The sequence below is a fragment of the Stenella coeruleoalba genome (genome assembly GCF_951394435.1).
Source record: "Stenella coeruleoalba genome assembly, chromosome: 1".
NCBI lineage: Eukaryota > Metazoa > Chordata > Mammalia > Artiodactyla > Delphinidae > Stenella > Stenella coeruleoalba.
In genome coordinates, this window is record NC_137169.1 from 90,789,867 (window position 1) to 90,812,194 (window position 22,328).

The 22,328-nt window shown below is 35.2% G+C and overlaps 1 protein-coding gene and 1 long non-coding RNA gene across 2 annotated transcripts in view; one reads left to right on the plus strand and one right to left on the minus strand.

Annotated features, from left to right (window-relative positions):
- Positions 1 to 3,253: 3,253 nt before the first annotated feature.
- Positions 3,254 to 22,326, minus strand: LOC307188238. Its single transcript, XR_013828853.1, has 3 exons — positions 22,246 to 22,326; positions 8,266 to 8,367; positions 3,254 to 6,776 (listed from the first exon to the last, which is right to left on the minus strand). It is a non-coding gene; the product is annotated as an uncharacterized lncRNA (long non-coding RNA).
- Positions 21,873 to 22,328, plus strand: part of RNPC3 (RNA binding region (RNP1, RRM) containing 3) — a 78,392-nt gene continuing 77,936 nt past the window's right edge. Inside the window, exon 1 of the mRNA XM_079925033.1 lies at positions 21,873 to 22,303. The gene's annotated coding sequence lies outside the window, so the exon portion shown is untranslated. The remainder of the gene's footprint in view (positions 22,304 to 22,328) is intronic.

The following is a 22,328-nucleotide window of genomic DNA, read 5'->3' on the forward strand; positions in this document are numbered from 1 at the left end:
TTATTAAATTGATAATATTAACTAACATTCTGAGTGCTTACTATGGGCCAAGTAACAGACATGCATTAATTCATTTACTCCTCGCAACAACGACATGAGATGAGTTCTAGCATTATTCCTATTTTACAGATGAGGAAAAAGAATTAGACAAGTTGCATAATTTACCTTAGGTCATCCAGGCTAATATGTAACAGAAACAGATATGTGGTATGAAACCATGTCTGTGTGACTTCAGAGCCAGCCCTCAATCTTTATGCTGTCACTTTATTTTCTGAGGAGTTTCCTCTAGAAAGATCATCAGTCATAGGGTTTAAGATTATGAGACATCAGAGTGGCCATCCAGTATGAGGACACAGAGAATATGATGCCAATCACTGATGAGGTCATTATTTTAGGCTAGATAATACAATTTAATACTAGTATAAAGATTGAGAAAGGTCATAAATAGTTTTCTGCTATAAAAAGCACAAGAACATTATCTATAGAGTGACCAACCTGAAACAATTCATCACATTATGCTCAGGCTATGTTGAGGCAATGATGTGAAGATAACTGATGCAAACAAATGTAATTATAACAGATATTTCACACAAAAAAAGATGGCTAGTACTTTTCATGACTCTGCCACTATTTCATAGAACATATGTTTTTTAGTTGGATAAAGTACAAAACTAGATCTCTCTCCTTGCAGTTGGAATTAAGTTTTAACAAGACTCATATTCTCAGGACTATTATATTTCTTTAGTGCATCACTAGATCATGAGTACAAAGGATTAACAGAAGCAGTGTTGTAAAATGATAAAATCCTTTCAGAAACTTGACAATAACTTGGCAAAATTCAAAAGCATTAAAAGTTTTCATACCCAGCTTCCTTACTACATACCAAAAATCTACCAAAAAAAGGAAAAGAAAAAAAAAAGATTAAAATCTAAAATGCAGAAAAAAAATTGTGAACAAAGAATTTCATCAAGATATTTATAATGTTGGAAACATACTACATTTGCAATATCAGAGGAATATAGCTAAGTGAATCACATACCCAAATAATTTAATAAAATACAGCCATTTATAATTTATCTTTTAATGTTTTTAATGATGTAAGGAAATCTTTATGCTATATCCAGAATAACAAAACAAAAAAACAAAAAAGTCTACACACATACATAAGATCACAACTATATACATGCATATACAGAGACTGGAGAGAAATATAGTATAATCTTCTTCATGAATATTTAAGAATAGTAATGATATATTATTTAAATATTCCTTAAAACTCTTAACTTTCCAAATTTTTGACAAGTATAGTAGACATGTCTGTCACTTACTTTCCTAGACACTCATTTTCTAGAATCTACTGTAACCATAGACCCTTGAAAGGCAGACCTTACAACCTTTTCACTCACCTCCTCATGTCCAACCATGGATAATCATCTATCCCAAAGCCAGTCAAGGCACACTGGCAGCCCAACGCTAAATATTTCATGAAATGAACTGAGACAAAGAGATCAAAATCAATTACTAATAAGAATAGATGCTGAGCAGTCATAATTTAGAGTTGTCGCTGGTGGTTCTAATGGGCACTGAACAATAAGAGTAAGAAGGTGGTAAGAGATAAAGAGAAACCGAGTAGCACAACAGCAGATAGAAAGGTAGAAAGCAGATTTTAGAGTTCATAGGGCTTCTGAAAATAACAGAGTGGTCTCAGTTCCCGACATCCCAAATCCAAATTCCATGAAGCCCAACATTAATTATTTTCATTCTTTGGAATCCTGAGACATCTGTGGATTTATAATAAACAACTTTTTACTTGACCTAGTTTAAGTTGGTTTCTGTACCTTGAAACCAAAAGAATTTGACAGAATAAATGAAAGAAAATGTAGCAGAACATCTTAATATACTTCCCTTCTTATGAAAAAATGGAATGGGAGTATCAACTGGAAAACTACAAGTTTCAATTGTGTCCCTGTGAATACAAAATTCAATTGTATTTTGCGTTGCAGAGTTAACATGTTTCCTTTTATATGACTAGTTGAAGTTTCATTTAAAAGCAGAAAAATGAGTCAGAGAGACTGACAGAAGGGGAAGTCCAAGAGATTCCAAGCATGAGAAGTATTCAAAACACTGATGCTGGTTCTGATATGTAGAAGAAAAAATTCCTCTACCTAATAGCTAATGTCAACCCCCAGCTGACAGGAAATGAGGACCTCTGCCCTGCAACCATAAGGAATTAGACTCTGCCAACAGCCTGAATGAGCTTGGAAGTGGATTCTCCCTAGAGCCTTCTCATAAGAACTCAGCTACCCAGCACATTGATTTTGTTCCTTATGAAATCCAGAGCAGAGAAACGAGCTGAGTAAATTTAGACTTCTGACCTATGGAATTGTGCGATAATAAATTTGTGTATTTTAAGCCTCTAAGTCTGTAGTAATTTATTATGGTAGCAATAGAAAACTAATATACTATCTTAGATCATCTGTACCCAGTTGAGCATTCAGATGACTACAGACACATAAGAATCACAGCTGAGCCTAGCTCAATTGCTGATCCACAAAAGTGTTTGATGTTTTAACCCACCAAATTTTTGGATGATTTGTTAGGTAGTAAATAATTGATATAGAAATAAGTACTGCTGTATTAAAAGTCAAAGCAAATGGCATTGACTTGGAGACTGGGTGAAGAGTGGAGCCTTGAAAAGTAGAGAGTAAATTGTTAGTAAAGGCTGAATATATGGTGATGAAACTGCAACAGGAAGCTAGAAGTAGAAATCAGGTGCCTGATAATATATTACAGTAAGAGTATGGATAGTGAGAAGAGCATAGTTAGATCCCTGGGAAACAGAAACACTTAAGGGATTCGGAGAAAAAGAGGCTATCAGTAAAGGAGATTGACAAGTAGTGTTTGAGGAAATAGGCAGAGAACCAGAAAAGAGTGATTCAAGCAAACTGATAATGATGGAGGGGCCAGAAAATTGTTTGTGTATATTAATGTGTGTGTGTGTATCAGAAAAAAAATCTATAAGTAATACAGTGAAATGGTAATGGTAATCATCTTTGAATAATAGAATTACTATTGATTTTTTTCTCCTTTTTATTAACATTTTCTAATTTTCCTATTAAAAATATGTGTAAGCCAAGGGTTTTCTTTTTTTTCACTTTAACATTAATGAAGGTATCTTCCTCTACAAAGAATGCTCAGAAATACTAAAATTCCACAGAGAAATAAATAAAAAGGAAAAAGAAGTGTTCACTTGATCTGGCTATTAATAGATTTTTCACAATTTAAAAACCATTTCATTTATCAACAGAGGAATGGATAAAGAAGATGTGGTACATATATACAATGGAACATTAGCCGTAAAAAAAAAATGAAATAATGCCATTTGCAGCAACATGGATGGACCTAGAGATTGTCACACTGAGTTAAGTCAGAACGATAAATATCATACGATATTGCTTATATGTGGAATCTAAAAAACGGGTACAAATGAACTTATCTACAAAAGAGAAATAGAGCTACAGATGTAGAAAACAATCTTATGGCTACCAGGGGGTATGGGAGAGGAAGGACAAATTGCAAGATTGGGATTGACATATACACACTACTCTATATAAAATAGATAACTAATAAGGACCTCCTGTATAGCACAGGGAACTCTACTCAATACTTTGTAATGGCCTATATGGGAAAAAAATCTAAAAAAGATTGGTTGTATACATATATGTATAACTGATTCACTTTGCTGAATCACCTGAAACTAATACAACATTGTAAATCAACTATACTTCAATAAAAATTAAAAATAAAAAAAGGAAGAAAGAAAATTTTTTTAAGTAAAAAAAACATTTCATTTGAATTTGGAAGATGAATGGAGGTTGAGGAATGAATGGGAGCATCCACTTCCCAGAGATGTCATAAGCAATAAACAAGAAAAAGTGGGTAAAGAGCTTGACCAGTGCCTTAAACATATTAACAGAGTAAGCACTCCATTAGTGAACACCAGTTAACAATTTTAGGGAAGGATGACAATACCTATATCATGGTGGACATGTTTTGGATATAGGTTACCTTCAGTAAATCCTTTGGCCTCTTTTAATCTCAGTTTCTCATCTATAAATTGAAAATAGGGATATCTACATATATTTCCTCAGACAGTTAAGAATTTGATAACATGTGCAAAGTTCAAGCTCTAAGCTTTGGCTTAGAAATATTTCTGAATTACTGAATAAAGAGGTGGAGAGAGCAAGCCTGTAACAACCCTTGCAGGAAGTCTGGCTATGAAATAAAGGAGTGATTGTGATCAAGGTACACAGAGCTAAGGGAGAGTGTTTCAAGATAGGAGAAATTAAGTATATATATTTATTTTCAGAAGAGAAGGAAATAGTGAAGAGTGGTAAGATGAAGCTATGAAAAAAGAACTGATGATTAATTTGTAAAACAATATTTTTGAAGAAATGGGACTGGATGGGCTCTAAAGCATGGGAAAGGCATTTATCTCAGTGATCTTTCCTGTGACACAAAATGTAAGGATAGGTATCAATATGGAGAACCCAAATCTAGGAAAATATTTTTTTGGTGTGTCCCAGCATGAGTGGGCTTCCACCTGAAGCTTGGAGAATATTCATTTTTGACCCCACAAGTTTGAAAACAATAACAAAAATAATAATTTCCTTGTTTTCCTTGGTGTATTATAAAAGCATCCCTTCCCCCACAAAAAAAGGGAAATTTAGAAAGGTATTTTATTGAATAAAAAAATTGAGAGAAATATATTGACTTACTTGAGTAGTGCCTTATATAAACACCTTACCCAAAAATTATTGCTAGGTCCCAGATATCTTTATACAATTAAGCCTCAGTAATTTGAATTCCCACTTCATATACACACTGGTTGACACAAGGTACGTGCTTGTTCCCTTAGTACGCTGAATTAACATTTTGAACACTTAATTTTGGGGGTTCTGTAAAAGGAATGTTTTTAAGGTATTTTTGGCAGGTGCTTTGGCTAGCTTCACTGAATCTATTCATTAGTACAAGGGAGCATTTTCCACTAGTTACAGACCAAACCTAAGGTAAAGCTTTACTGGGTAAACATTCCTGTTTACTTGTCATGGTAAATTATTTGATTTATGGTTGAACTAGTCTGCTATACACAATAGTTTTGCTTGATAAATTAATAAATAAAATATAGGGGCCAAGACAGATGGCTGGTAATATGTTAAGGACAATATAACACTGTGACGTTTTAAATAAAGTGAATGATAATATAATTTGTATAGCTATATTGCAATTATCATCACCATCATCTTACTTTCATGTGGAGCTGAAGTTTCTCCTAGACAATGAATATGAACATAATTCATATTTAGTAACTATTTTGGTTATGCCTTTGTATTGGCCAGGGTTTTCCCTGAATATATGAAGAGATTTGTTTTAAGAAATCGGCTTACCTAATTATGGAGGTTAACAAGTCCAAAATATGCAGGGTGGGCTAGGAGGCTGGAGACTCAGGGAAGAGTCAATGCTGCAGTTCAAGTCGAAGGCAGAATTCCCTCTTACTTGGGGGAGGTCTGTCTTTTGTTCTATTCAAGCCTTCAGCTGACTGGATGAGACCCTTCCACATTATGAAGGGTAATCTGTTTTACTCAAAGTTCACCAATTTAAATATTAATCTCATCTAAAAACACCCTCACAGAAACATCTAAAATAATATTTGACCACATATTTAGGCACCATAGCCCAGCCAAATTGACACATAAAATTAGTCACTTTGCCCATTCTTAATTGTAGTCAAGTTTAATGCAACTTTTAAAATTGAGCTAGAAGGATACATACCTGTCAGAAATAGAGTTGAGTGTAATAAATCACTACCAGGGAGAAAGCTGTCAGATGCCCATACTCACCTCAATCACTTCTGCTATTCCAGATAAATAAATTGTCCACAATAAATTGACTGTCTCTGATCTCCACCCCTGCTTCCCAACCCCTACACCTACTGGAAGAGCCACCAATGTTAGTCTTACATCAGGCTTATTCAAAATGCAAGGAGGTAGTAAGTAGCCTGTTCTGTTTCTCCCCTCCTCTCACTCCCCGTCTCCTTTCCTCTGCTTCCCTCCTCTCCCCTCTTCTCTTTGGCAGCCTCTAAGCCCAGAGACTTGGGATCACTGGCTCTGGAGAGATGTGTTTGACATCTAATACCTTACACAGAAAGGAATGCAGACATGACAACTGGCCCAGTCAGGCAAGGGCAATAATAGCACCAAACTCTTAAGATGGTCATTCCTAGACAGGAGAGTGCAGAGGGTAAAATTTCTGATTTCTTACTCAATGCACAAGTGCATTAACATACATATATTTTGTAATTTTTAAAAATATGTAAAAATGTAGGCCATCTAATTGCAATAACTCAGATGAACAGGATATGCATATTTATGATACACATGTCAAATACACTATTACCAATGGCACAAACAAGACAGAAATTTATTCTCACACAACTTAAAGGCCGATGCTGGTATGGCAGTTGTACTATACAAATTAATCACAGGGTCAGCTTCCTTCTATCTTGTGGTTTGCCCACATATAGGTTCCTAGATGATTCACTACCACCTATACAAGAGTAAAGAGGAAAGAGGGAAGGAAAGATATTTCCCTTTTCTTTAAGGGTATTACTTACAGGAGGCAGAGATTATGTCTGTTTACATGCCATTGCCTAGTACACAAACATACCTTGCTTGAAGGGAGACTGGGAATCTTTAGTCTAGATGACCTTATCGGTACTATAAGAAGAAGGAAAATGGATAATAGGGCGTAAATAACCAGCAGTGTTGACCACATATCTAAACATTAGCTTAATTATATACATGTGTATATATATATATATAATTATATATGTTATTTATATTATTTATATATAATTATATTATTTATATATAATATATATAATTATATATTTTATATTATATATAAATATATGTAAACTATATATAAATATATAATATAAATTATATATATATATATATAATTAGGAGCTTTGCTTTAGCCTAATTATCCTTTTCACAGTGGTCAAAAGATACAAGTAAAAAATATATATATATATATATATATATATGCATGTGTGTATTTGTGCATGTATACATATATACATATCTAGAGGAAAAAATTGTATGATTCATAGCTTGAAATTAATTAAAATTATAAATACTCATCTGCTATTATGGTGATATAACATAACTCTGTCAATAAGAATTTGCTTTATGTCATGAGGCATACTAGATTCATTTTGATTGATTTTGAAAATTTATAAGCACTAGAAAATTTCTCTGTGGGTATAAAATAAACTGTGAGGTTTATTCATTAACTATTCACATGAAAAAATCTCTTCATAAATAAGTACCAACCATTGCCACAATTGGGCTTGTAACAAACCATCCCACAACCCTGATCTACAAAATAACAATCATTTATTCTTGCTCACACATCTGTGTGCTGGCTGGAAGTTGGCTGACTTAAACTGAACTTGGCTCCAAGCTATAAGTTAGGTCCAAGTCTGCTCCATATGTCTTTCTTGGATCAGTGGGACTAGTGGGCTACCTGGGACATGTTCTTCATGTGACAATAAAAGAAGCACAAGAGGGCAAACTCAACTGCTGCATTATTTTTTTAGGCCTCACTGTGTCATGTGTGCTTAACAGTTCATTGGCATTGCTAGTCAAATGGTCATGACCAAAATTAAGGGCTGATGAAATACATTCTGCCCACCTTGAGACATGGCAAGGGTGTGGATATATATTACTATTAATAGGAGGCAAAAATTGGGACCACTCAATCAATCTACCATAAGATGTTATTTTGTACCATTCCAAAGTGGATGTAATTTCACTTTGTGTATTAGACTTATTTCTATAAACTAATTCGTTTATTAAATCCTTACTTGACTGCTATTATATATGAGGCACAGACTTTTTTCAGAAACAATTGAAGATACATCTCGTGCTTTATAGAAAATCAGTCTGGTGAAATATTATAACAAAATCAACAGAATTATAGCATAATGTGGTAAGTTCAGTGATAAAGATATGGAGAAGATAATACACAAACATGAGGAGAGGCATCTCTTTCAGCCTAGAGAAAAGGGAAGAGTATTGAGAAGATTTCCTGGAAGAGATGTTTTAAAAAGCCCTGTGGAAAACAAGGGAATTAAATTCTATCAGTTATCTTTTGATGTATTAAAACTTCCCAGAAAACTCTCAGAGGAATTTTACTCACGTCTTTGGGTTTGCTGGGGTGGTTCTGCTTACGTATTCTCCATTCTCCGTTTGGAGCCAGTAGCTAGCCAGGGTATATTCTTCTCATGATGATGGCAAAGAGCTAGAGAGACAGCATAAACACATGGTGTTCCACCTTCTAAAATTCCATTGTCGAAAACAAGTCACATGAGTGAGCTCAACATCGAGGGGTAGGGAAGGAAGTGTACTCCTTTTTTGTGTGTGCTGGTAGAAATTGAGAGGTTGCAGGGCAAATGATTACAGGGAGGGGGGAAAGAATTGAAGCAAATAATTCAACCTACCAGACAAGTAAAAAACTCACCCCAAATCCAATTTCCTATAAATACTGACCTAGCTAGCTAGCTATCTTACAATAAATAAAAAAATAAATATATAAAAGACATAAATACATAAAAATAGGTATTTAGTCCATATCATGTGATTTAGTCCATATAATGTGATAGGCACTATATGTTTGGACATTAACAAATATTTATTATTAATATGCACCACACTAATTCTTATAGCATTGGGAATTCTCATTGATTCCATGGTCCATAATGACAACATTGATTTAATATTTAGTTATAATTTTTATATCATTTTTCTATATTTTCACAGAATTAATTTGTAAGATAAATATATAGATACATCAATTAAAACTTTTATTAGGGCTTCCCAGGTGGCGCAGTTGTTGAGAGTCCGCCTGCCTATGCAGGGGAAACGGGTTCGTGCCCCGGTCCGGGAAGATCCCACATGCCGCGGAGCAGCTGGGCCCGTGAGCCATGGCCGCTGGGCCTGCGCGTCCGGAGCCTGTGCGGGAGAGGCCACAACGGAGAGAGGCCCGCATACCGCGAAAAAAAAAAAAATTTATTAAATTCTCAGGACAAATTTTCATAGTGTTTTTTTTTTAATTTTGTTAAACATAGTAACCTAGGACTCAATTTTGTAAATTGTCTTTATTAAAGTGAAGTACAGTGACCATTAACAGCTAGCATGCATTGAGCTCTTACAGGCACTTTATATACATTAATTCATTAAATGCTCACAGAAATTCTTGAGCTTGATATTAAAATTATTTTACAGATGAGGTTCAGAGAAGTGAAGTTCCTCATGATCACAAAACTAATAATAAAAGTTTTTCCTTACCCATTTATGCCTATCTGTAGTTTAATATCTTAAACATAAATCTGCTTTTCTTTAATTATCAAATATTTCTGGCAACAATAATCCAGATTTTTTTCCTACTAAATTATAATGCCCTTAATTATTTTATTCATTTATTCATTAGATGTTAATTGAACAGTTACAATGTGCAAGAAATTACCATAGGAATTGGGGACAAAGACATTAAAAGGATGATATAGTCCATTACCCTCATGAATCTTTTAGTCTAAAAGGTTTAACAAACATGCACTGACTGAATGGCTGACTAATGACTGTGGGCCTGCCCATCTTTCCCCTTCAAATTTTGTTTTCTCCACTATTTGCCTGAAAACCACAAAATGGAGAGTTTTCAAATTGTTCATAAACTAAAGATATGTATCTGAAATAAGAACTAAATAAATCACCTATAAATAAACTAAATCAATCAGTTAGAATTCTTTTGATTGTGACAGGAAATGCAATAAAGTTGGAAGCCGCAAAAAAGGAGGGGATACTGGCTAACATACAGAAAAAACATACAGTGTTAGATCTATCTTCAGGTCAGAAACAAAACTGCACCAGGATCAATTCTCAGGCTTTACTCCCTTTGGAGGCCCTGATCTTATGCCATGCCCCTCCAATTAACAAAAATGCTTCGCTATTTCCAAGCCACTCATAATCATAACTAGTGTTGAAGAGAGGATCTGCTCTGGCATTCACAGCAAAAGTCTTGAAGTATACTTTAATTCGACCAGTACTTCTGCTCACCCCTGAAATTAGCTCAGTGACTAGATCAGGATTGCTTCAAGCCAATGAGTTTAGCCCTGAAACAGAGAGGGGTAACTCAACTGAAACCTCATGGCTGAGAAATGCAAGTTCCCCATATGAGTGTTAAGAGACTTTTGCAAATATTTTTTGAGGGGTGGCTAAGCTTTATTTTACATAGAATAGGTTGCCAATTTGCTTCAGTTGAGGTATTATTGAATAATTCTACTGACCACAATCATTCATTTAGCAAATGTTGACTAAATGCCAGACTTCTATTAGTTAGGTATACCATAAAATTACCCAGAAGAGAATAAGATATTGGTTTTGATCTTAAAAAATATATATTTTCTCTGACTTAATAAACTGTAATAAACAATCTAGATAAAACTATCTAAAAGTATCTACTGATAAAAATAAATAAATCTTTTTAAAACTTGATAGGATAGAAGCAGAAGAAATCTTTAAGTTAGCCTTTCCTTTTTTCTATAAGTGGAGAAAAATTACCTGGACTTTTGATTATAAAAATGTAAAGCAAAGGTTTTATTCTGGAATGAAAAGTTTAAAAAGAGGTGCTGTATTAATGTTTATTGTTTCCTTCATGAAAATGGATCTTTGGTAAACTTGGATTAAGACAATGTTTCTCTGAAAACTATTTGGGGAAGATGTGATATCCATGTGTCTGTCTATCCTTATTCAAACAGTTACTCATAAGGGATAGATAAAACCAAGACACTAGATAAAGGCAAGAAGGAAAAAATTGACCTCAAGCACATGGGGCAGGACCAAGAGTTCTGCAGTCCAACCTGGATAGTTCACCTGTAACTTCCTCACATGTTATTATTCCACACTGGGAAACTTAACAATGTAGAATGATCATTGTCAGACAATGTTTTAGTTTGAGAGTGAGGCGTTAGGTTCATGGGTGTTCATTTTATTATTATTAGGCTGTAAAACATTTATGTCACATATATTCTTTCATAACCATCTAATACTGTATTTTAAGATACAATAAAGGCAAATAATAAAGAAATTGGTAAAATCAATGCATTGGGATCCTATAAAACATGATTTGAAGAACAATGTATAATCACACAAAAATAAGTCTGCAATACATTACTAAAAATTACAAACTCATATGAATCATAATATTCAATTTTTACAAATACATGTGTATAATATAGGTAGATAAAGGAGTAGAGGGAATTATACAAAAAATGCTAATATAAATTATTAATAGTTGATGGGGTTACACTTTTTCTTTCTTTCATTTGCAAATCAGTATAGAATTTCAACAATAAATATATACTACCTTTGGAAAATAGTAATATATTAATCTGAACTAAGTTATAGTTGTTTCTAAAAATGTAAGTTCTTAGATTGACTAAATCTAAGATATTTATAAGACAATAATATATTTGGAAAATTTACTTGGAGGATGCCTTCTCACTAAAATAGGTCAACTCATAAATCCTCTCTTAAGTTGAATGTAAAACAGTTTTATGAGTCTGGTTTGCAAGAGAAGTTGGGAATGGGGTAGAGGGAATAGAGAGGTGGTCTAAGTCAATGCAAGACTTGGAATTTATACTGTTAAGTCTTCCCAAGGTATAGGAAATCACCATCACTGAATGTTTTTTTCCACTTTGAACCATTTAACCTGAGAAAGACTATCAGTATATCTGAACCTCTACCAACATTGCTAATTGTTGCTAACGAAGATCTGGGTTAACTTGGAAAAAAATGTTAACAATTAAATAATTTATATTCTTTTCATTTTAAGTCATTCTAGTCAAGTAGAGAATTAAGCAATAATTACCTTTCTTACTAAGTAGAGAGAAGGAAGGAAAAAATCTTTCCTTTAGCAGTTGAAAGAAAATTAACAAATTTTCTGTCTTTTGGCCAATAATATGTCACATAAAGGCACAAAGGGAAAAGATTATAAAGAAATAAATTATTATTTATAATTATTATTTATAAGTTTTTACAAAAGTCAACTTTTTTCAGTAGTTAATTTTTTCAAAAAATAAACAAGAAAATAATTATACTGTCTAAATATTACTATAATGAAAACTTTTTCTACTGTCTCAAAGTACTATTATTCATTTTTACATGTCCACATTTTTCATTTATTTTGGTAAATTTAATTTACCAAAGAATATGCATACATTTAATCAATTTAATTAATTGATATTTATAAAATTAATTTCCAGAATTCCCCGCAAAATTGATCGTTCAGAAGTTGACTATCTAATTTGTAGGCTTTCAATACTTTCTTTTCTACCAGGTCCTTATTGATAATTTTGCTAAACAAAGGTAAAGTTAGACAAGCATAATAGCATTGAACCTAACTTGTTCTTTCCCCAAGATGGTACACTAACTGGAGAGATCAAAAATGGTATTGGGAAAACTAGACAGCTACATGCAAAAGAATCAAACTGGACTACTTTCTTGCACCATGTATAAAAAGAAACTCAAAATAGATTAAAGACTTAAATGTAAGACCAGAAATCATAAAACTCTTAGAAGAAAACATAGACGGTATGTTCTTTGACATGTTTTAGCAATATTTTTTGGATATATCTTCTCAGGCAAGGGCAACACAAGCAAAAATAAACAATGGAACTACATTAAACTAAAAATCTTTTGCACAGCGAAGGAAACTATCAACAAAATGAAAAGGTAACCTACTGAATGGGAGAAGATATTTGCAAACAATATATCTGATAAGAGGTTAATATACAAGACATAAAAAAAAACTTAACATCAAAAAAAAGAAACAACCCAATTAAAAAATGGGCAGAGGACCTGAGAAGACATGTAGATGACCAAAAGACATATGAAAAAATGTTCAACATCACTAATCATCAGGGAAATGCAAATCAAAGCCACAATGAGATATCACCTCGCACGTGTCAAAATGGTTATTACCAATAACAAGTGTTGGTCAGAATGTGGAGAAAATGGAATCCTTGAAATTGATGGTGGGAATGCAAATTGGTGCAGGCACTATGGAAAACAGTATGAAGTTTCCTCAGAAAATTAAAAATAGAACTATTATACGATCCAGCAATTCTACTTCTGGGTATTTACCCAAAGAAAAAGAAAACACTAATGCAAAAAGATATATGCAAGCCTACGTTTACTGCATAATTATTCACAATAGCCAATATATGGCAGCAACCTAAGTCCCATCAACAGATGAAGGAATAAAGAAGCTGTGATACACACACACACACACACACACACACACAATGGAATATTACTGAGTCATAAAAGAATGAAATCTTGCCATTTGCAACACACGGATATACCTAGAGGGCATTATGCTAAGTGAAATAAGCCAGACAGAGAAAGACAAACACTGTATAATTTTACTTATTGTGGATTCTAAAAAGCAAAACAAATGAACAAACATGACAAAACAGAAACAGAGTCATAGATACAGAGAACAAATAGGTGGGTGCCAGAGGGGAGAGGGGTGGTGAGATGAATGAAATAGGTGAGGAAAATTAAGAGGCATAAAGTTCCAGTTACAAAATAAATGAGTCACAGGGATAAAAAGTAACATTGTGGGGAATATAGTCATAATAACATCACATCTTTGTATGGTGACAGATGGCAACTAGACTTATTGTGGTGATCATTTCGTAATGTATAGAAATATCGAATCACTGTGCTGTGCACCAGGAACTAACATGGTGTCGGATGTCAATTATACTTCAACAAAAGAACAAACTCATAGAAAAATGATCAGATTTTTGGTTACCAACAGCCGGGGGTTGAGGAAGGGGGAATTGAATGAAGGTGGTCAAAAGATACAAACTTCCAGTTATAAGATAAATAAGTGTACTAGGGATGTAACGTTCAACATGATGAATATAATTAACACTGATGTATGTTATATATGAAAGTTGCTAAGAGAGTAAATTCTAACAGTTTTTATCACAAGAAAAAAAGTTCTTTTTTCTTTCTCTTTTATTTTGTACCTATATGAGATGATGGATGGTCACTAAACTTATTGTGGTAATGATTTCATGAAGTACGTAATTCAATTCATTATGTTGTATACCTTAAACTTATACAGAACTGTATGTCAATTATATCTTAATAAAACTCAGAGAAAAAAATAATAAATTTATATACTTAAAAAAGACATGTGCTTCCCATGAATGTTGAGTGACCAATAATCAGAAAAAAAATAAATAAATGAAAGACTTGTTCAAGAATGAGGACTAGAGGATATAAGATATAGAGAAACTTATGTCCCAGCCAAAATCATAAGATTTTGAAAACAGCAGGTAAAGGGTTTGAGGTTGAAAAAATTAGGGAACTCTTGTTAATAATGAATAGTATAAGAAACCTTTTTAAACATTGTTTTTAACAGAAATTATGAATATAATAAGAGGTCAGTGGAATGACAGAAACGCTAAAATGCATTATTATGCAAAAGATGAGCTTGTCAGAAGGGTAGAAATGAAGCAGAATAAAAACAGGCAATTTTTATTTTATGCTTAAACTTTCATCTTCCTATATCATCTCACCAACCTAAGAAACACATATGTGACATTTCCCCCTACCTTGCACCCTCATTCTTCAGTTTGATGGTTTAACGCAAACACTTGCCTTGCCTAGGACAAGCTTGCCATCTAGTGACAATGACTTGTAACTACAGAATATGGGAACGCACTTAGTGCACACAAACATGCATGCATTGCCTCAAAACTTCAACCATTCTTTTTTTTTCCCCCAATAAACATTTATACAGTTCCTATTATGAGCTGGGATGTGGAGATACAATGATTGGAAAAAATTAATGTGCTTCCTAAAACTGTAGCGGGAAAGATAGAAATTATTCAAATAATCACCAATTAAATATAAAAATAACAAATATAACCACTTCTATAGCACCGACTCTGTGCAGAATAATTCATTTAATACTTATAACAATGCTATGATAAAGACATTATCTTCATTTTACATATCAGAAAACTGAAGAAGAGAGGTTAAGTAACTTCCCCTAGGTGTGAGAGTAGAGCAGGATTATAAAACTCAAGACTGTTTCACTCCCAAATCTGTGCTTTTAATTGCCTCTGAATGTAAAACTGAAACTGTGATATATGCAAGCAAGATAATATTAGGACTGGACAACATTCAATCATTCAACAAATATCTACCAAACTCCTACAATGTACCAGATAGTATGTTTGGCCTGTAGATAAAGAAGCAAATAAAACAAAGACGAGATAGACACTCTAATGTCATGGAGCTTATATTATAAACACATACAGGCGTGAACACACAAACACACATAAGAATTAATATATAATTTCTAGGCTGTTATATGCCAAGAAATTAGTAAGGCAAGTAAGTGATTAGTGATAGGTAGGTGAAGAGGCATGCTATTTCCAGAGCAGTGGCAAAGTCCTCTCTGAGGAAATCTGTAGTGAGTCCACTACAGATTTCCTTAGAGAAGGGTATAAGCTTAGAAGTGAGATTAGTATTTTAATTGGACTGAATGATGATAAATAATGGTTTGTTTTTAAAATCAAAATGAGTAGGAAAGTTAAGGAACAGGTCAGGGAAGGGAGATCCAATAAAACATGTTTGAAGCTGTAAAATATACATATACTTGTTGCTGTGATTTATATTTTGAAGAAATTGAAGGTAAAATTTATTTAGAACTGTGTTATGTCACTGAACTGGGATTACGGTAGATTTACATGTTATGAGCAGATGTCAGTACCCACATATTCATAATACAAAGATAGATGATTATATCAGCCAAAGGTTTTGCAAAAATAGATCATGGTTTTTCTGTTTTTTTGGTTTTTGGTTTTTTTTTGCGGTACGCGGGCCTCTCACTGTTGTGGCCTCTCCCGTTGTGGAGCACAGGCTCGGGACACGCAGGCTCAGCGGCCATGGCTCACGGGCCCAGCCGCTCCGCGGCACGTGGGATCTTCCCGGACCGGGGCACGAACCCGTGTCCCCTGCATCGGCAGGCGGACTCTCAACCACTGCGCCACCAGGGAAGCCCTCATGAATATATTTTTAAGTGACAGTTTTATTCCACATTACTTCCAGAGACTTGAACTCATTTATCCTAAAAGAGAAATATTAAATCCATAAAGGGACTGGTAGAATTATGTATGCATAAGGTTCATGTGCAGAAAGCTAGCTTACTTACCACCGAGTCAACTCAGCTGTAGAGTGACAGGCATAAGTTGTTAGGTCTCAAAGGAAAGCTTGATTTGGGTCTTAGGGAAAAAAATCAAATTAATTAAAAATCAAAAAAAAAAAAGAAAAAAATATATTTGGTAGCTCCATGAGATTTCAGTAAGTTAAACCAATGAGCCAGCTGTTTACATACAAATGTTTTTATTTCTATAAGGTAATTCTGCTATGGACTAAATTATGCTCCCTCAAATTTCATATGTTAAAGATCTAACACCCAACGTGGTGGTATTTGTAGATGGGGCCTTTGGGAGGTAATTAGGTTTAGATGAGATCATGTGGGTGGGGCCCTCATGATGGAATTAATGCCCTTATAACAGTTACTCCAGAACATTCTCTCTCTCCCTCTCTCTCTCTCTCTCTCTCTCTCTCTCTCTCTCTCTCTCTCTCTCTCGTGGGTGGGGCCCTCATGATGGAATTAATGCCCTTATAACAGTTACTCCAGAACATTCTCTCTCTCTCTCTCCCTCTCTCTCTCTCTCTCTCTCTCTCTCTCTCTCTCTCATGCGGGTGGGGCCCTCATGATGGAATTAATGCCCTTATAACAGTTACTCCAGAACATTCTCTCTCTCTCTCTCTCTCTCTCTCTCTCTCTCTCATGTGGGTGGGGCCCTCATGATGGAATTAATGCCCTTATAACAGTTACTCCAGAACATTCTCTCTCTCTCTCTCTCTCTCTCTCTCTCTCTCCCTCTCTCTCTCTCTCTCTCTCTCTCTCTCTCTCTCTCTCTCTCTCTCTCTCTCTCTCTCTCCCCTCTACCATGTGAGGACACAGCAGCAAGGCAAGCCAGGAAGAGAGCTATCACAAGAACCTGACAATGCTGACACTCTGATCTTGGACTTTGAGCCTCTAGAACTATGAGAAAATAAATTTCTATTGTGTAACCCACTCAGTTTATGGTATTTGTTATGGCAGCACCAGCTGTCTCACATAGATTCTGAAAATTGAATTGCTGGGTTAAAAGGCAGGTTTACATGTTATTTAAACAAATATATATATATATATATTTTTTTTTTTTTTTTACCGTACGCGGACCTCTCACTGTTGTGGCCTCTCCCTTTGCGGAGCACAGGCTCCCGACACGCAGGCTCAGCGGCCATGGCTCACGGACCAAGCCGCTCTGCGGCATGTGGGATTTTCCCGGACCGGGGCACGAACCCGTGTCCCCTGCATCGGCAGGTGGACTCTCAACCACTGCGTCACCAGGGAAGCCCTAAACAAATATTAAGGATTATTTTTCTGAAAGCTGATGACAAAAATTTGCCCTCATATGCACACCAACATAAGATTTCATGGCTATGTAAATTGTTTATTTTACACAGGGAGTAAATCCACAAATGACTATCCGTGAGATCCACACATAATCATCACTCAGTAAGTAACACAGAATAATACTGACATTTTGTCTTTGACCAGTATGATAATTTTTCAGTGAACTCTTTAGCCTGGTTTCTTAAAGTCATCATGCAAATCAATGAGTATGCAATCGCTAGTTGCCAGCAGGATATATTTTAGTTTTTTGTGAGTAATATTAATTTACATGTTTTAACATTCAGTGACTACTAATACTTCTCAGGCACTATGTTAATCCTTGGAGGATACAGAGATGAATACAGCAATTCTTATCTTCAAGGAGCTTACCAGTAATAAGGAAACTATATACGCACTCAAATTTATATATGATGATTTCTAGTATAAAAATAAATGTAACGAAGACATAAATTCTGCCTTGAAAAAAGGAAAAGTCTTTGATAGTGGTTGTATTAAACTACAAAGTTTTGGGGTGATTACACAGCAATAGACAACAAAAATAATGAAAAATCTAGTTTCCTGTGTTTCAGCCGCTGCAACACAGAGAACAGAACAGAAGAGGCAGAGATGGTGTTGACTGACAACGAACAATTTAGTTAAAAGGTAACATTTGAGCACCTGAAGAAAGGGAGCCAGAATGCAGATATCTGTGGGAAAAGCATTTTTTCAAAGTTTTAGCAAGTACTACAAAGATCTGAGTCATGTGTCTGAAGAGTTCAAGAACAGCTAGATTAGTATGTCTATAGAGAAGTGTGAAGGAGGGGGAAAGAATAAATGAAGCCAAAAAAGTAATACATTGGCGGAGCCAGATCATATAAGCTCTTAGAAATCAAAGGAAGAATTTTAGCTTTTAGTCTAAGTGAGAGGAAAAGCCACTGGAGAGTTCTGAGGGCATAATAGAATCACTCTGGCTGTGATAATAAAAACATATTGAAGAATATATTATATATAGTATTACACATGTATAATAAACTAAAAATTTATAAATAAAAATAAATAACATTTTAATTTATGTATATAATTTTTATACATGAATCAATTTAAATAAAAGTATATTTAATATTTATTATATTTATATTTTATAAAAACAAAATATAAAATATTATATACTTATACGTTAAAATATCATGTATTTATTTATACATGTATATATTTATTTATATACTTTTAAAGTATAAATATATATATATAAATAAAAGGGTATTTATCATGAGGAATTGGCTCATGTGATTATGGAGCCTGAAAAGTCCCATGATCTGCCATCTGCAAGCTGGAGATCCAGGAAAGCTGGTTGTGTAATTCAGCCTCAGTTTGAAAGCCTGAGAACCAAGGGGAATTCATGGTGTAGAACCCAGTCTGATTGTGGAAGATGAGATGAGATGTCTCAGCCTAATCAGTGAGGCAGGAAAAGAAGGGTGATTCTTCCTTTCTCTACCTTTTGTAGTATTCTGGCCCTCAATGGATATATGATGCCCACCCACATAGGAAAGGGCAATTTACTTTACTGAGTTCAACAGTTCAAATGCTAATCTCATCCAGAAACACTCTCAGAGACACACTCAGAAATAATGTTTAATCTGAGTACCTTGTGGCCAGTCAAATTGACACATAAAATGAACCATCAGAGTGTATTTTTACTGGTGAAAGAATGGGCCTTGCTATGGTAAAAAAATAAAATTGAAAAAATAAAAAGAATTAACCCTAAACTATCAGTGTATTCACATAATAAAAGTTAATAAAAGTTATTTCTTACTTATGCAAGGTTTGGAGGGGGTCAAGCACTTTTGTAGGGAAGTTGTCATTGATGTGGTGACCAGGTATTCTATGCAGTGTTTACCTCACAGCTCTTTGACCTCAATATGTGGCCTCCAGGATCACTGCTTTCACACCCCCTCTTCTGTACTATAGTCTGGAATTGACACATGTTGCCTTCGTAACAGCCCACTGACCGGAATGAATCGCACGGTTGCACCTCACATGGGAGTTGGAAAAAGTAGAGGAATATATGGAATAATTGCTGAACCTTACTGAGTCAGCCCAGGTGGCAGTGCCTCTTAAAAATCAAGGGGTAACAGGAAACAAGGTGGCACCTAGGGATGCTGTGAAAAAAATTACTGAGACAATAAGGGCACCAGGAGCTGAGAAAGTTTGGGAACCTCTGGGCTATACCAAGAAAAGGAAATGAGAAAAATGCAACTCAAAGCAGACCACACCCACTTCCACTTAAACATGGCAGAGATGAAAGCAATTACATCTTCTTCCTATCCCTCAGGTCAAGCCTTATATGAGGGGAGGGTAAAAAGCATGACCTTATTAGAGTTTGAAGTTGACATTTCAAATCGACTTGGACTGTTAGTAACTGAAAATGACCAAGACATTATGAAATCTGCCTGAGCTATTGTCAAGGGAAGGATAAGGCAGATTTAATTGAGTACAACTAAAAGTAATTAAGATAAAATAAAATTCTCTCATGTTCCTATTTCACTGAGCTGTGATATCTCAATTATAGTAAAGACCACTAAACTTACCTTGATGACCCATGTAGCAATTCTTGACCATAGGTGGCAGTGGTAATATTAAAGTTAATCCATTCATGTATTCATTCATTGAACAAATATTTATATATGTCTACTATATGCTAATCATACATAATAATAACTATAAGAGATGCAGGGAAAAGCCTGTAAAGGAGTGTTTAAAGTAGCATGCCCTCTCCAATCAGTTTATCCCTCTACCCTGGGTCTATTTTTGTCTTTTTTTCCCCTCAAAGCACTTATTTACTCTCCAAAAGGAACTCATTTACTTACTTATCTACATGTTTTAGTCTGTCTTTATTACTACAGTGTAAGTGCCAAGAGAAAAAGTATTACCTTGTTCTTCCTCCTCTCAATTTCTCAACACTGGCATGCCCCATGGATCAATACTGGTCCCCTTTCTCTCTACCTACACTCTTGTACCTTGGATATAAATATTATATGTGTTGATGTTACATATGTATCTAGTGTTGATGTTTCTCCAAAATGCCATAATTACACATCCAACTGCTTACTTGAAACATTGGATACTGAATAGATACTTTAAATTTAATGTGTTCCTTCCTCCCCTACAGTCTCTAATCTAGCTACACTTTAGTTAACTCTTCTCATGCTCAGTAAATAGCATCATCATCCACCTAGATGGTGGACAGTTGGGGTTCAAGCCAAAACCTCAAAATTTATCCTTAATTACTCTTCTTCATCTGCAAGTCTATCAATTCTACTTCCAAAATACATCTCAATTCCACTTCCAAAATACATCTCAATTCCACTTCCAAAATACATCTCAATTCCTGTTCCTTTTCTCCATGTCTACTGTTACCTAACTATTTCTAGCAGTGTCTTGCCTGGGCTACTGCAATAGCCCAACTGGTCTTCCTGCTTCTACTCCATTTTCCACACTGCAACCAGAGAAATTTTCATACCTAAAATTTAATCATTACATACATATACACATACACACAGACCTCTACTAAAAATTCTGTCAGTTTCCAATTGCTCTTTGGTTTAATCAAGACTTCAAAGTAACCCACAGAGCCCTCATGGTCTAGCTCTATATACATGACATTTTGTGGAGGGGTTCTCCATAGTTTTTCAAGTTTTTATTAATGTCTGTCCCTCCCTTGTTCCCCAACCCGTCTTCCATGGGAGCCAAACTTTGATATGTTGTTTACTGCGATACAGTTACCATCTAATCAAGTAGCAAATAAAAAGAGCAGTTAAGAGGCACCTTGGGCCTCCAGACTGTAGTAGCTGCACCTAAAATAATACCTCTATCCAGAATCCTCAATGCCCTCTTTGTATGGAATAAGGAAGACTTCTCTGCCTCGCTCCATTCAGAAACGGGTTAGAATAGTGTAAAGGCCAGTCACACTAGCAGGGTCAAATCCCAGTTCGATCATTTAATAGCTGTGTGACTTACACCTCCCTGTATTGTACATCAGAGTGCTCAACTGTAAAATGGGGAGGAGTACCTACACCTTAGAGTTGTTGATGGGGTTTATATTAGGGCATCTCTTCCTAGAGGCCGCTAATTCCGTGAGAAGGAACCACGGCCAGACCGTATCAGGCTGCTGCTACGTGTCCGATGATTCAAGAAAACAAGTGTCTGTCTCAACTTTTTGTTCCTTAAAACTGAGTTCGCCTGCCTACGTGAAGGCTACTGAGCCAAAGAAAGAATGTGCAATCCTTAGGCATTATCATCCCGAATGTAGACACAGAACCGGTATTCCCACACCAAATCCCAGCCAGCCAATCAGACGCACTTTGCAATCTCCCAGGATTAGAAACCCGGCTATCGCAACTCCAAACCTCCCTGGCGCCACGCCCAGACCCGCTCCCAGCTAGCACATGCGCAGCAGTGACTCCATTCGGCCTTGGGGTTACTTCCTCTTTCGTGAACGCGGCTTAAGTCTCTCACGCGTTGACAGTTTTTTAAAATCCTTACACCTATCTCGAGGGAATTTTTGTTTTTAATGCCGTCATCAACTACCTGAAATTTGAATCGTTTTGCTTTCCCATCACCGTGGAACCTTGCCCTTCACTCTGAGGTACGTGTCTCCGAAGAGTTGGCAC